The following is a 13,079-nucleotide window of genomic DNA, read 5'->3' on the forward strand; positions in this document are numbered from 1 at the left end:
TCTTCCACGTTTTACAAAGGAATGTCTTTGGCCGAGGAGGCTTCTCAATCTCATCCGACATATCTTTCGAAAGAAAACCAAATGTTTTCGCATGTAATGCAAGGACTAATACCGTTATGGATAACTTACAAGTGTAATTGCGGATTGCTTGACCGTCCTTGACTTGAGGAAGCTTTTATGTTGATGAATGTAGCAAGGTTGACATCGGTGTAGATGAGGGCAAGTGTAACCCTTCTTGCGGGAGTTCTTTGACCTGAAGACACGAGTGACGCCCCAAGCAGCACACAGTATTGGACCCATATTGGCTGGTCATTGGCGATACGGGTCCAATATGGGGCCCGTTTCGCCAAGATTTCCCCCATATTGGCTGAAACTGGGCAATATTTGCCCCATATTGCCCAGTTTGAGGCCATATTAGGAAAATCGTGGCAATATGGGCCCCATATTGCCCGTGTACACCCCATATTGACTGAAATTACAGAAAATGGTACATACCCGTGTTGCACAAATGCTCAAGCAGCACGGCAAGATTGGACGTTGAGGCGTGTGAAATGTGCGATTCAGTACGTCGTTACATCCAGCAACTTCCCGCAGATGATACACATTGTTCGAAACAGTCAACATACGTGGCAATCCCATTGTAACGTTCATTAGAACTCGGCAACTCAATTCCACGTTCTGGAAGCAGCCGCCATCTTGCTTCGCGATGCGCGATGCCATTGCCAATCGGTCGACTGAGAGCACGGAGGAGAAGTAAGGAGACCGAACTCCGCTGAAAAACGACGTCCCAATTTATCGAGTCAATTGTTGGCCGCGGCGCGGCGCTCGCGTTCCCTCCGGTACTAGCTCCGCGAAATCGCCTGCACGGCAATGCGCAGTTTGTGCTCGAATACTCTACTAAAAAGCGTTCAAAACGAATGTTTGTTTGATAAGCATAAACAACGGTGTCTCCAGTAACGAGTTAATATTTTCTTGTCAGCTACAATCATTGTTCCTTTTCTTTTTTTTTTTTTTCGGTTTCTGCTACCTCGTTTTTGTCTCATTGATGGAAGCTACCTGTCCGATAAAAATGGAATCGGAAATAAGAAGAAAAAAAACGGAACTTTAATACGTAAGACAAACGTCTGACAATGTTAAAGGTATAGTGTCGAATGCCTCCTACGGAATCCTCTGTCGCTTCTCCCCGGCCGTCTCGGGTATCTGCCCTTCTCTCTGTGGTGCGCGCGTACTTTGACCGCTGCGCTAACACGCTAACATACCCCAAAGGAAGCAAACGTTGTTTCGAAAAGCCACATTTGAGTGGTATGGAGGAAAGAAAGTCAGGAGGGAAGAAAGAAAGTTAAAAGCTCTGTAATCGAAAGTCGCCGGATGCGATCTTTCCGGAATCGCGCGTTATGTGGATCGTTGCATAAGCTGGGACTGAGAAAGTTTTATCTCCGTACGTGTCAAGCAGTTAAGGGACCTTTGTGTGTGTGAGTGCAAGGAGGGGCGGGACGCTATGATGATGGGATGCGGTTCCGAAGGTTCTGGCACTTAGTTTCTTATATCTTGTCATGCATGCCAATCGCTCGCTTTTGGAAACTACAAAATAAAGTCGGGATCTAGTCTCTAATTTATGTTGACGAACACTGAAATCTTGAACAACACATTACTTCTACATTATACACTATCGCTCTGGTGTTCAGTTTCAAGTTACTTCTGTACAAGCATGCTGTTCAAAGCGTTGCACCGGATATTTGACCACCACCACCAAAAAAAAAAAAGGAACAATACTGCAACACCACCAATATATACCCGCCAGAAAAGCTAAAAAGCCCTAATTCCAGTAGATATGGGATTTACCCCCCCCCCCCCCCCCCCCGGTACACCAAGGTGAAAGTCGTCTTCGAGAAACAGGAAGTGCATGCACTGAATCCTGTACCGCGCGTGTGCAAAACCTGCGACAGAAGTGCGTTCTGGTGCCTTGGTATTACATTCGTGTATGGTGGCATGCGAGATGTAACTCTCGATCCCAGCGGATGCATCACAATTACGACAAAAGGCTCCTGTTTCCCAAAGCGTTGTGCATAACGACAAAGCTCTCGTGCAACAGCTAGAATGCAAATGCGGATTAACCAGCCCAATGACATCATTACCCTACACTGCGAGGTGTTCCCGGGAACTAATACTGATCAATGCAAACCATTATCAATGTACATCTCGTGGTCGTGCGTTGGCAGTGATGTAAATACGCGTACCATCCTGTACGATGTCGGATAACAACCTTTGTGCTTCTTCGGTTGTCGTGTTTTATCGCAAATAAAAAAGAAAAAGAGAATAGCTTCTTGCCTGCGAGAGCACCACGCTTACGGAGACATTCAAGCCGTCCAGCCAACGCGGAGCCCCCTTCACGGCGGCTTCCCCGCATTCTAAAATAAAAAGCTTCTCGCTTTGCACTAACAAAAACTGTAGGCGAAAAATTCACGGAGAGATCGTTCCTTGATACACGATAAGCGTGTGTACTTATCAAAATATTTTTTTTTCTGCTTCCACTGGACACACAAGTACATCTGAAAGAGTGCATTACAGCAACCTTATTTCAGAGGAGCAAGTACCTGACGGAGCGCGCGGGCCGCGCCGCGGCCACAATTAGACTCGAGGAATCGAGACCACGCTTTCTCAACGGCGGCAGAGTTCGTTCTCCTTACTTCTCCTCCGTGACTGAGAGCGAGCGGGCCGTTTGAGCGAAATTGCGCGTCCTACAACTAAAGCGCATGCGCGAGATTCGGATAGGACGTTTCATACGGGCTAAAATGTCGCTGGTTCCTGTAACGGTAACGGAATTGCGGGAAGTCAAGTAAAAAACACAATGTTTGATAGGAAGGGATGGCTCTTCTGTAAAGTTAGGTGCTTTCAAGTTGCTGTAAGCAGTGTAAGCTTCTCTGGCGTATGTCCGTCACCGTCACGAAAGTGCTTCGCTCCTCCGTACTCTCGGAGCGGGTTGGAATTTTTTGCTTTGTAGAATGTCGGGATCCATACGAAGGCTTCTGAGGGACGTTTGGCATTGGCAGTTCCGTGCATTTCCGCGGGACTGCCTGCCTAGCACTAGTTGATCCTGCTCTTCGTTTTTAGGGCGAGAGCAGTACTATTTTTGAAATGTGATGTGGGCAAGCTTTCGTTTGTCCCATCCTACAGTTGGCCATACGACTGCTTCTGTCCTTCAGCAAGACGGGCGTAGCACCCGTTCTTCTTTTTTGGAGTGTTTTGTTTTGTGTGTAATTGTATGCGACGTGGATCAGTGAGATCTGCGGTAATAAAAAAGCAAAAAGAAGAGAGAAGTTAATATCAGTGGTACGTTATTAAACCGGATAATGCTTAATTATTACACGGACTCGCAGTTGGCGTTATCACATAAATATTGGCAATATGGGCGGCCCATATGGGTCAAATATTGGCGTGCTGCTTGGGGCAGTACTATTTCTGTGCCATGAAACTGCTTGAAAAGATCATACCGGCATGTGGCTTGATGCTATCAATCCCAAGAAGGTCCCACTGCAGGTTCATTGCCTATTGGGAAAATAAAACTGCATGTAGTAACAGGACTTTATTGATGAAGCAATCACAACTTACAGGTCACTTCAACAGGTGAGCTGTACTGGCTGTATACGCGTGACAGAGCGGAGCCCTGTGAACTTTCTTCAGCAATGTACTCTATAATACATTGCTGAAGAAAGTTCACAGGATACAATGTACATGCTCTTCAGGAGTAAGATCTAAGGCAGCTGAGGGTGCATGCGAGGTATTGAGCACAGGAGCATGGCTACGACGAGTATCTCCTGTTTCTGGGGATGCATTTCCTTCAACACATCGTGCTGAGCTATAATCTGCAATAATAATTTACTTTTCTTTGCAACTACAAAGAAATATTGTGAAACTGAATCACTAACACAGACGCTTCAACGGCCGGAAACGCATATAAAAAAAAAACAGAAACGAAAGAGGCAAGAGTCACCTGTGCCAAAATGATCTACTTGTAGATGGCCACACATAAAGTTACCAGTCCGGTGAACAATGGGCGTACGCATATGAATTCGCAGCGTGGAGATAGCCGGGATAATCGCAACTCTGGCCGACGGCGTGCTTGGCCGTCTAAATCGTGCGAAGTTGTCTCGTTCGATCCCGTTTCTTGCCGCCATACGTATGACATGAAATAAGTCGGTAAAATTTAGTTAACTCAAGATATCGAGCCCAAAACATGGCGACTTACATTGGTGTTGGACGATGCATAGTTGAGGCCATGAGACGGCAAACGCCAAGAGAGTGTCGGTTATCCCTGCAAACGCTTGGCAGCTTGCACACGACACCACATACGTGCACGCGTTCTCAGAAAGCAGGGCCCGTATAACATTTGAAGAACAATATGCGTCAATATAGCCGTAAAGAAATGATATTGCAACGCAAAGCCTCAGTTTATCCGTCAAAGCGAAATCTTATGTGTCAGAATATAAGAGTAAATCGTGTTCCCAGTGCCATTTACGCATAAAACTCCGACCTTCAAGCTTACAGCGGGCACGTTGATGGGTACCATGAATAAAACACAGCTTGACGGATACAGCGTCAGCCGTTTTGCCGAAATTTACGCTTAGTAAGGGTAAAATTGGATATAAGCGTAAATTTATCCTTTCTTTCGTGAGAGTGTGTTTAGAGGCCTTATAGTCAAGTCTTCATCGACTTCCTAAACCATTTGCTTAAATCCCTTTAACCCTTCCTCCCATAGTAGGCACAGTCATGGTTTTAGCTATTTTCCCTACCATGTAGTGCACTGATACATGTTGTATATATATCTAACCAACACAACAAGTGGCATGCCAGGCACATGTGACATGGAGCGGGCGAACGATGAGCGCACTAGTGGTCATACCCGCCCACCGAATCAGAACCGTTAATGGGGGGGGGGGGGGGGGGGGGGAGTTAGGTTCATGTATATCGGTTTCGTTTCAAGAGTAGAAAAAGTATGTTTTGGAACCAATTTTAACCGGTTCACCGAAGCTAAATATTTTAATTTACTGATATTACAATTCATACGCTTAGTCCATGCTAAGTACACATAACGTTACTTTCTCTCAGCGTGATTTCATAGCACAGCCTGAAAGCTATAAGTGCGTTGTAGATAGCATCACCATATAAGCTACAGGACCCCAGTGAAACTCTGAGCTGTAATAACTCGCAGAAGCGAATTTTGCGATTACACGAAACACTACATTTACGACAACAATAGGTTAGCAATAATATCTGTTGACGAATAAATATATAAATATGGGAGAGAAAGAAGGTCGGACTAAAGACAAGGAATTTAACAGAGTGGTTCTCGCCTTTATGCATGCTCGAATTTTTTTTTTTTCCAGGTCAGTCAGTCAGTTACTTATTTTATGTCAGTCAAAAAATACAAGGAAGCCCTGTTATACTGTCCTACCAAGAACACAATCATATACACATAAAAGAAAGAAGAGAAAAAAAGGATAGAAAAAGGAACGTGCAATAGATGTATGCTTTTAGACCCGGGTTTCAACGTTGCTATCACTATAAGAATCAGAATAAGAACAAAAGGAGATAAAAAAGAAAAATGCAAATGTACAATGTGCAATGAACGTACACTTTCAGACCCGAGTTTCGACATTGTTATCCTGATAATAAATTCGGCACAAATGTTTGAATACTGAGAACTTATCAATGGCTCGTAGCCTACTATCAATGGCTCGTGGCTAATAGCTCGTATGGCATAGGAAGCTCATTCCAGAGACGAGTACCAAAAGACGTAATTGAAAGTAGGACACTGAAATGAAAGTGGTACATTTCTAAGGCAGTAAGGTGACTGTACATTTTGTATCTGTAGCTCAGAGCTGTCTGTGGACCCATAAAAAAAGTATGCATAAGTAGTGAGACTTTATATTTTAGAAGATCAAAGATGCTAGGAACAGCGAGTAGAGGAAACGCAAATGACACAGAATCCCGGGGATTCATTGAAAGCATAATTCTCAGGGCTCGTTTCTGGGCTAAAAATAGTGGGTTGAGATGAGAGCTGTACGTGAGACCGTACACCTCAAGACCATAATTTATATGAGATTGTACTGAAGCATAATAGACATTTAAAAGTGTGGTAGTCGGAACTAACTGCTTTAATTTTGCAAGCGCATAAAGCCCACCAGATAGTTGGCTACGTACCAAGTCAATATGTAGTTGCCAGTTGAGATTTTCTTGTAAAATTACGCCTAAGAAACGCACCGAAGTAGCTCATGTAAGGACTTTGTCTCCAAAAAGGATCTTGTTTTCAGCAAAATCAAGACTCTTCTGGAAAGGGCGAAAAACGATGTATGACGTCTTCCGTAAGTTAATAACAAGTTTGTTGCATAGTAGCCAGTGTCGGTATTTATCAAGAACGCAGTTTGCCTTGGAAAACAGTGTTGAAAGATTGTCAGACTCTATAAATATGTTCGTGTCATCCGCATAAAGAAAATAACTAGTAGATAGATACTCAGATAAGTCATTAATATAAACAAGAAATAAGAACGGGCCCAGAATCGAGCCCTGAGGCACACCAGTTTCTACAGACACTAGATCAGAATAACTCCCAGCATGATAAACGAATTGCTTCCTATCGCTCAGGAAACTTTCAAGTAATTTTAATGGTGTTCCTCTAATACCGTAACATTCCAACTTCTGTAGGAGAATTTTATGGTTAATTAAGTCAAATGCCTTTGATAAGTCAACGAAAAATACCCATAGTTAAAAGTTTTCGTTCGATGTTCATTGTAATCTTCTCTGTGGCGTGAATTAATGCATTAGTGGTTTACCTGTTTTTGCGGAATCCAAATTGGGAAGCGCAAAGTAGTTTGTTGATTTCAAAAAAAACTTTCCAAACGCCTCAAGATTAGTTTTTCCATGGCCTTACTTACTGCTCGGAGCAATGAAATTGGCCGGTAGTAAGAGGTGTCAGTACGATCGCCTTTTTTAAAAATGGGTAGCACGTTAGCAGTCTTTAATTCCTGAGAGTAGATGCCCTCGAATTCATTCTACAGGGTATCTCAGATAAATCCCCGGGCTGAATAATTCGGGAACGGCGCCATCTATCGGGAAACTTTCTTTTTTGTTACCATCTCTGAGATATCGTCCACCAGCCATGCAGTGTGAAATTGATGTGCGCACTTTCATTAATTAGCTAAAAATAAAAATCAATTACCCGGAAATGACAGCTTTCAAAGTACGCGTCCGACGGTACCGCGACATCTACTACACCATTGGGGATCTTGAGTACATACCCCTCAGAGAAAAAAAAAAGTCACCGGGTCTAGTCATTTTCGCGAGTAATTAATTAGTTTCGGTTTACATATTTTCCTCGCGTAGGACCGCAAACACAAGTTCTTTCACATTGCTATCCGCCTCGGAATTACGTGGTCTTCCGCATGTTTGGCGGCAGGGAGTGCTGATCGAAAATTAACAGCCGCAGAACCCGCTTCGCCAACCTTCCTTCTTGTTTATCTGATTCATGTACAGTCCGCTCTATGGGGCCGTAGTGTAGTCGAGATAACGTGCTTTTATCGCCAAAACAAAGAATGTACGCACGAAACAAACAACCAAAACAAAGGAGTGAAGCGGGGATTCTGTTGTTGTCCTGAGCTTTCGTACCATGGAATATAGCAAGCCTTCTGACCAATTGACCTTCTATTCACTTTCAATCTCGAAGCAGGAGAAATTATGCGTATCATGCCATTTCCCCACTTGGTTTCGCTTCTGTAATGCCATATTCTCTGAATGTCCATAGACGACCGTTGGACGACGTATCGACGGTGGTGTGACAGTGCAGAGAGCGATGTGCTCCTTATGCACCGCCACGATGTATTCTTGTGCTTGCAACCGCAATGAAGATTCGTTCTTTACTTATAATGAAGGCAATCTCCTAAGTTCAAACTGCAAAATTAGGAAAACACAAATTTGATTTATTGCGGCACAGAAATCACAGGACATGTTCAAAACGCCTTCCTTCCGCGGCAAGGCACAGACGGAGCCGCTTTTCACTAGGTCGGACAAAAGCATTTCGTCGAGGTAGTCTTGGACAACGTTCCCGAGCACTTCACCGATGTACCTATGTGAAGTTAGGTGCCCGTCAAAAATGTATGGGCCAATGACACTGTCACCATGAATGCCACAACAGACATTCAATGACCACTGCCACTGGTGCTTACCATGCAGCAGCCACTACGGGTTAGTAGGATCCCAGTAGTGCTGATTGTGGACGTGGACATTTGCGTCGCGCCCAGATCGCGATTCTGCCGCAGTCTTCTGCCCGTTCCGCGCAGATGGCTCTCTCGTATGGGGCTTGACGAAATTGCCGTAGATACACTGCACTGTACATATTCACACTTTCTGCAGGGGAATTTGGAGCCCCTATTGGGATGGCGGAAGGGGCTCCGGGGGCTACTCCCCCCCCCCCCCAGGGATCCTCAAGGGGCTCAGTATTCCCCTGCAGAACGAGCGCGAGCTATGACGGTTCGATGGTAGTACTTCCCACACGTGAATTCGCTTTGCTATTCCGTTTCACGTAAAGGCTCACCGTGCCAGAGCTCGAAACGGGATACTAATCCGAAGAAGCGCGAAGAAGGCGATAAGAAGCGCCGCATTAACCTGTGCCGAGGACAAAAGCATCTGTCACTCTTCATTTTCTTTTCTTTTCTTTATTTAGACTAGCTCGAGTTTGCGGGACGTAGGCATGAATTGAATGTGCATGGTGGTTGTGTCTCGGCTGGGGGAGGGGGGCACCGTTTAGCAGGTACCCAATAAATTCCGTACGTCGCCCCTGGTGAAGTCAAGTTTGTCTTGACAATGACGTGCTGATATCACTAAGGTGTGCACACAGTGAGACTCGCCTTGATCAACGCGATCTGCCAGCACCTGACTTCGTACATGGCATTGATAGGGTAGGATAAATCGCACTTTATCGCACATGTGACACTGATATGTCTTCTTGTTTTCATTAGGCGCAACTTCGGTTTGGAGGCAATAAAAACCCCGGAATATTGCGCCATGTCAAATGTCAAGATATGGGTTCGTACTCCAACGAAGAACGAGTGGACATGATCCTGGCCTTCGCGAAATCTCAGAGGAACGCATCTTTGGCTGCAAGAATTTACGCCCAGAGGTTTCCCCAAAGGCGCCACCCGGATCATAAGACAATATTATCCGTCTACAGAAATCTTTCAATCTACGGCACCCAGTGGAGTAGCCAGACCTCCAAGGTAGGGGAGGCTCGATACGAAAACTCGCCCCCCCCCCCCGCCGCTGATCCTGTGTCGACAACACACACATACTTGTGCACACTGCAAACTGAGGGTTAAAAAAAGGAACGAAAATAGTTGATTTAGACGTTCACAGTACGATTACATGTATAGGCTGTCATGACCAATGAGGTGATGTCACGAGATTGGAAGTATTTTGAAAAGCTCATACTTTGAAAACCATTCAAGAGTGCTTCTTAGATAGACGCCATGAACTGCAAGAAATTTCGCGATCGTCACACTGGTCCCCTCCCACATATATTATGTTCTCGGAGTTGCACGATTTGTGTGGGTCGGTCCGTGGCAGGTAGGGGGGGGGCTCGAGCCCCCCCTAGCCCCCCCCCCCCCCCCGTGGCTACGCCACTGATCGGCACCTTCGTCAAGCCCCATACGAGAGAGCCATCTGCGCGGAACGAGCAGGTCACGTCCAGTGTTCTCGAACATATCCGCGATCATCCACATGCAAGTGTCCGTTCCACAGCAGCTGCCCTTGAAGTGAGCCGAGCGACAACATGGCGCATATTGAAAAAGGCCGGTAGACATCCTTACCATCCCCACATACATCAAGGACTCGTTCAGGCTGACTACGGCAGAAGAGCGAAATTCGCGAACTGGGTACTTGCCATGCAAGAGGACGACGAGGACTTTCTATCAAAAGTCATAGGGACCGATGAAGCGCGATTTGTGCGCGACGCAAATGTCAACACCTAGAATCAGCACTACTGGGCTTCTACTAACCCGTACTGACTGCTGCATGGTAAGCACCAGTGGCAGTGGTCATTGAATGTCTGTTGTGGCATTCATGGTGACAGTGTCATTGGCCCATACATTTTTGACGGGAACCTAACTTCACATAGGTACGTCGGTGAAGAGCTCGGGAACGTTGTCCGTGACTACCCCGACGAAATGCCTTTGTCCGACCGACGCGGCGTCTGGTATCAGCATGACGGCGCCCCAGCTCATGCATCGCGGACGTCCTGCCTACGGTTAGACTCCGTTTTCGGAGATAAGTGGATAGGCACAAGAGGTCCTGTTCCCTGGCCAGCCCGATCCCCTGACCTGACTCCTTTGGACTTTTTTTTTTGTGGGGATACATAAAGGATAGAGTGTACGACACCGATCCAGCGACGCCGGAAAACTTGAGGCGAACGATCGAGGAATGCTGCGCACAGATAACCGTTGAGCAGCTACGAGGAACCGTGGAATCAATTGAAAAGCGGCTCCGTCTGTGCCTTGCCGCGGAAGGAAGGCATTTTGAACATGTCCTGTAATTTCTGTGCCGCAATAAATCAAATTTGTGTTTTCCTAAATTTGTAGTTTGAACTTAGGAGGTTGCCTTCATTATAAGTAAAGAACGAATCTTCATTGCGGTTGCAAGCACAAGAATACATCGTGGCGGCGCATAAGGAGCACATCGCTCTCTGCACTGTCACACCACCGTCGATACATCGTCCAACGGTCGTCTATGGACATTCAGAGAATATGGCATTACAGAAGCGAAACCAAGTGGGGAAATGGCATGATACGCATAATTTCTCCTGCTTCGAGATTGAAAGTGAATAGAAGGTCAATTGGTCAGAAGGCTTGCTATATTTCATGGTACGAAAGCTCAGGACAACAACAGAATCCCCGCTTCACTCCTTTGTTTTGCTTGTTTGTTTCGTGCGTACATTCTTTGTTTTGGCGATAAAAGCACGTTATCTCGACTACACTACGGCCCCATAGAGCGGACTGTACATGAATCAGATAAACAAGAAGGAAGGTTGGCGAAGCGGGTTCTGCGGCTGTTACTTTTCGATCAGCACTCCCTGCTGCCAAACATGCGGAAGAACACGTAATTCCGAGGCGGATAGCAATGCGAAAGAACTTGTGTTTGCGGTCCTACGCGAGGAAAATATGTAAACCGAAACTAATTAATTACTCGCGAAAATGACTAGACACGGTGACTTTTTTTTCTCTCTCTCTCTCTCTGAGGGGTATGTACTCAAGATCCCCAACGGTGTAGTAGATGTCGCGGTACCGTCGGACGCGTACTTTGAAAGCTATCATTTCCGGGTAATTGATTTTTATTTTTAGCTAATTAATGAAAGTGCGCACATCAATTTCATACTGCATGGCTGGTGGACGACATCTCAGAGATGGTAATAAAAAAGAAAGTTTCCCGATAGATGGCGCCGTTCCTGAATTATTCAGCCCGGGGATTTATCTGAGACACCCTGTATAACTCAGTAAGAGGTTCTGCAAGATAAGAACAAAACCGTTTAAGAAAGGTAGTGGAAATATTGTCATGCCCAGATGAATTGAGCGGTTTCAAGTTTTTGATAACAGAAGTGGCTTCGGTACTGCTTCTTGGTGTAAGGAAAAAAGAACAGGCAAAGGGGCCGCTTGGTGTGGGATTCCTTTGGGTTTGTAATACTCGTTCCGTTCTGCGTAAGCCGGCGGGCACCAGTGGGGTTTGCATTAGGCTTTCTTGATAGTGCCGTGTATATTGTTCTCCATATCTTTTCTGGGTCACCGGTTGAACGACTGGTGGCTGAAGAGAAGTAATTTCGCCTCGCAAGCCTCAGATTATCTCTAAGCACGTTGTTGTCCCTTGAGTATCTAGCACGAAGGTGGTCGTTCGACGGACTCAGGTGGAGTTGCCGATAGAGGTTGTTTTTGTGCTTAATGCACCTTAGTACCGCAGCCGTAATCCAAGGCTGCCTCGCTGATGCGCGCCGACTTAAAGTGGTTCGCTTGGAGTGTCAATTAATAACATCCGAAATGGTGGAAACGAAAAACATGAACTATTCTCGCACACAGGAGAAACGGTCAAAGGTCCAAGACATCTGCGATAAACATCTTTCAATAGCATTATAATTTACATATTTGGATGTCTGTAATCCAGTAGATTCCAGTTTTTGACAGCGGCTACCAACATAAATGATTTCGTGGTCTGCAATGTCACATGCAACAACACCGTAGGTTAACTTAATATCATCTAAATTCGTGATCACGTGGTCTAATAATGACCCAGCATCTAGGTTAAAGCGAGTTACAGTAGAAATCAACTGCGTGAATCCCAATGAAGTGAACGATTCAGTGTAAGAGACACAGGCAGAATTATTCTTCAACAGATCAACATTAAAATCTCCTAAAATAATACAGTTATACTTGGAGGACCACAAGGTATGCAATATGCAGTAAAGTCACTTAGGAACGCAGTGAGGTCGTTACCCGGGGACCTGTAGACAACCCCTATAACCAGTGGCCGACCAGGGTAACAACAGATAGAAGAGGGGCAGTTGGCAATTTCGATGAATACAGTCTGCACGGTATCTTGGTTAATACACAAGTCACATACAACGGAATAACAAACGTTCTGATCTACATATAACACGACCCCGCCATGGCAGTCAGCCCTGTAACAAAATTCAACATTAAATCCTTCGATCTCAAGGATGGTTCGTGCGATTTCTGGGTCCATGTTTCTGATAGACCCAGTACAGATACTTTATTTTTTGAGCCAGAAATGCCACCGTTTATTAGTCATCTTTTTTTTTGTCATCTTTGTCTTTAATCTAGCTCATCCTTCTTTCATCCTTTGTTAATAGTGCAACCGGGTCATATACGAGCAGCCCCAGACAAAATTTCTAGTGCAACAAAGGACATGAACAAATAAAAAATCTGTAGGAGTCTGTACAGATATCAAAGATATCAACAAAGGCGATTAAGCATCGTTCTACAGTTTCGTGAGGTTATCAGTATGCGAGACCCGAATGGCTTACGCGC

This window comes from Ornithodoros turicata, chromosome 2, assembly GCF_037126465.1.
Source record: "Ornithodoros turicata isolate Travis chromosome 2, ASM3712646v1, whole genome shotgun sequence".
NCBI classification, from domain to species: Eukaryota; Metazoa; Arthropoda; class Arachnida; order Ixodida; family Argasidae; genus Ornithodoros; species Ornithodoros turicata.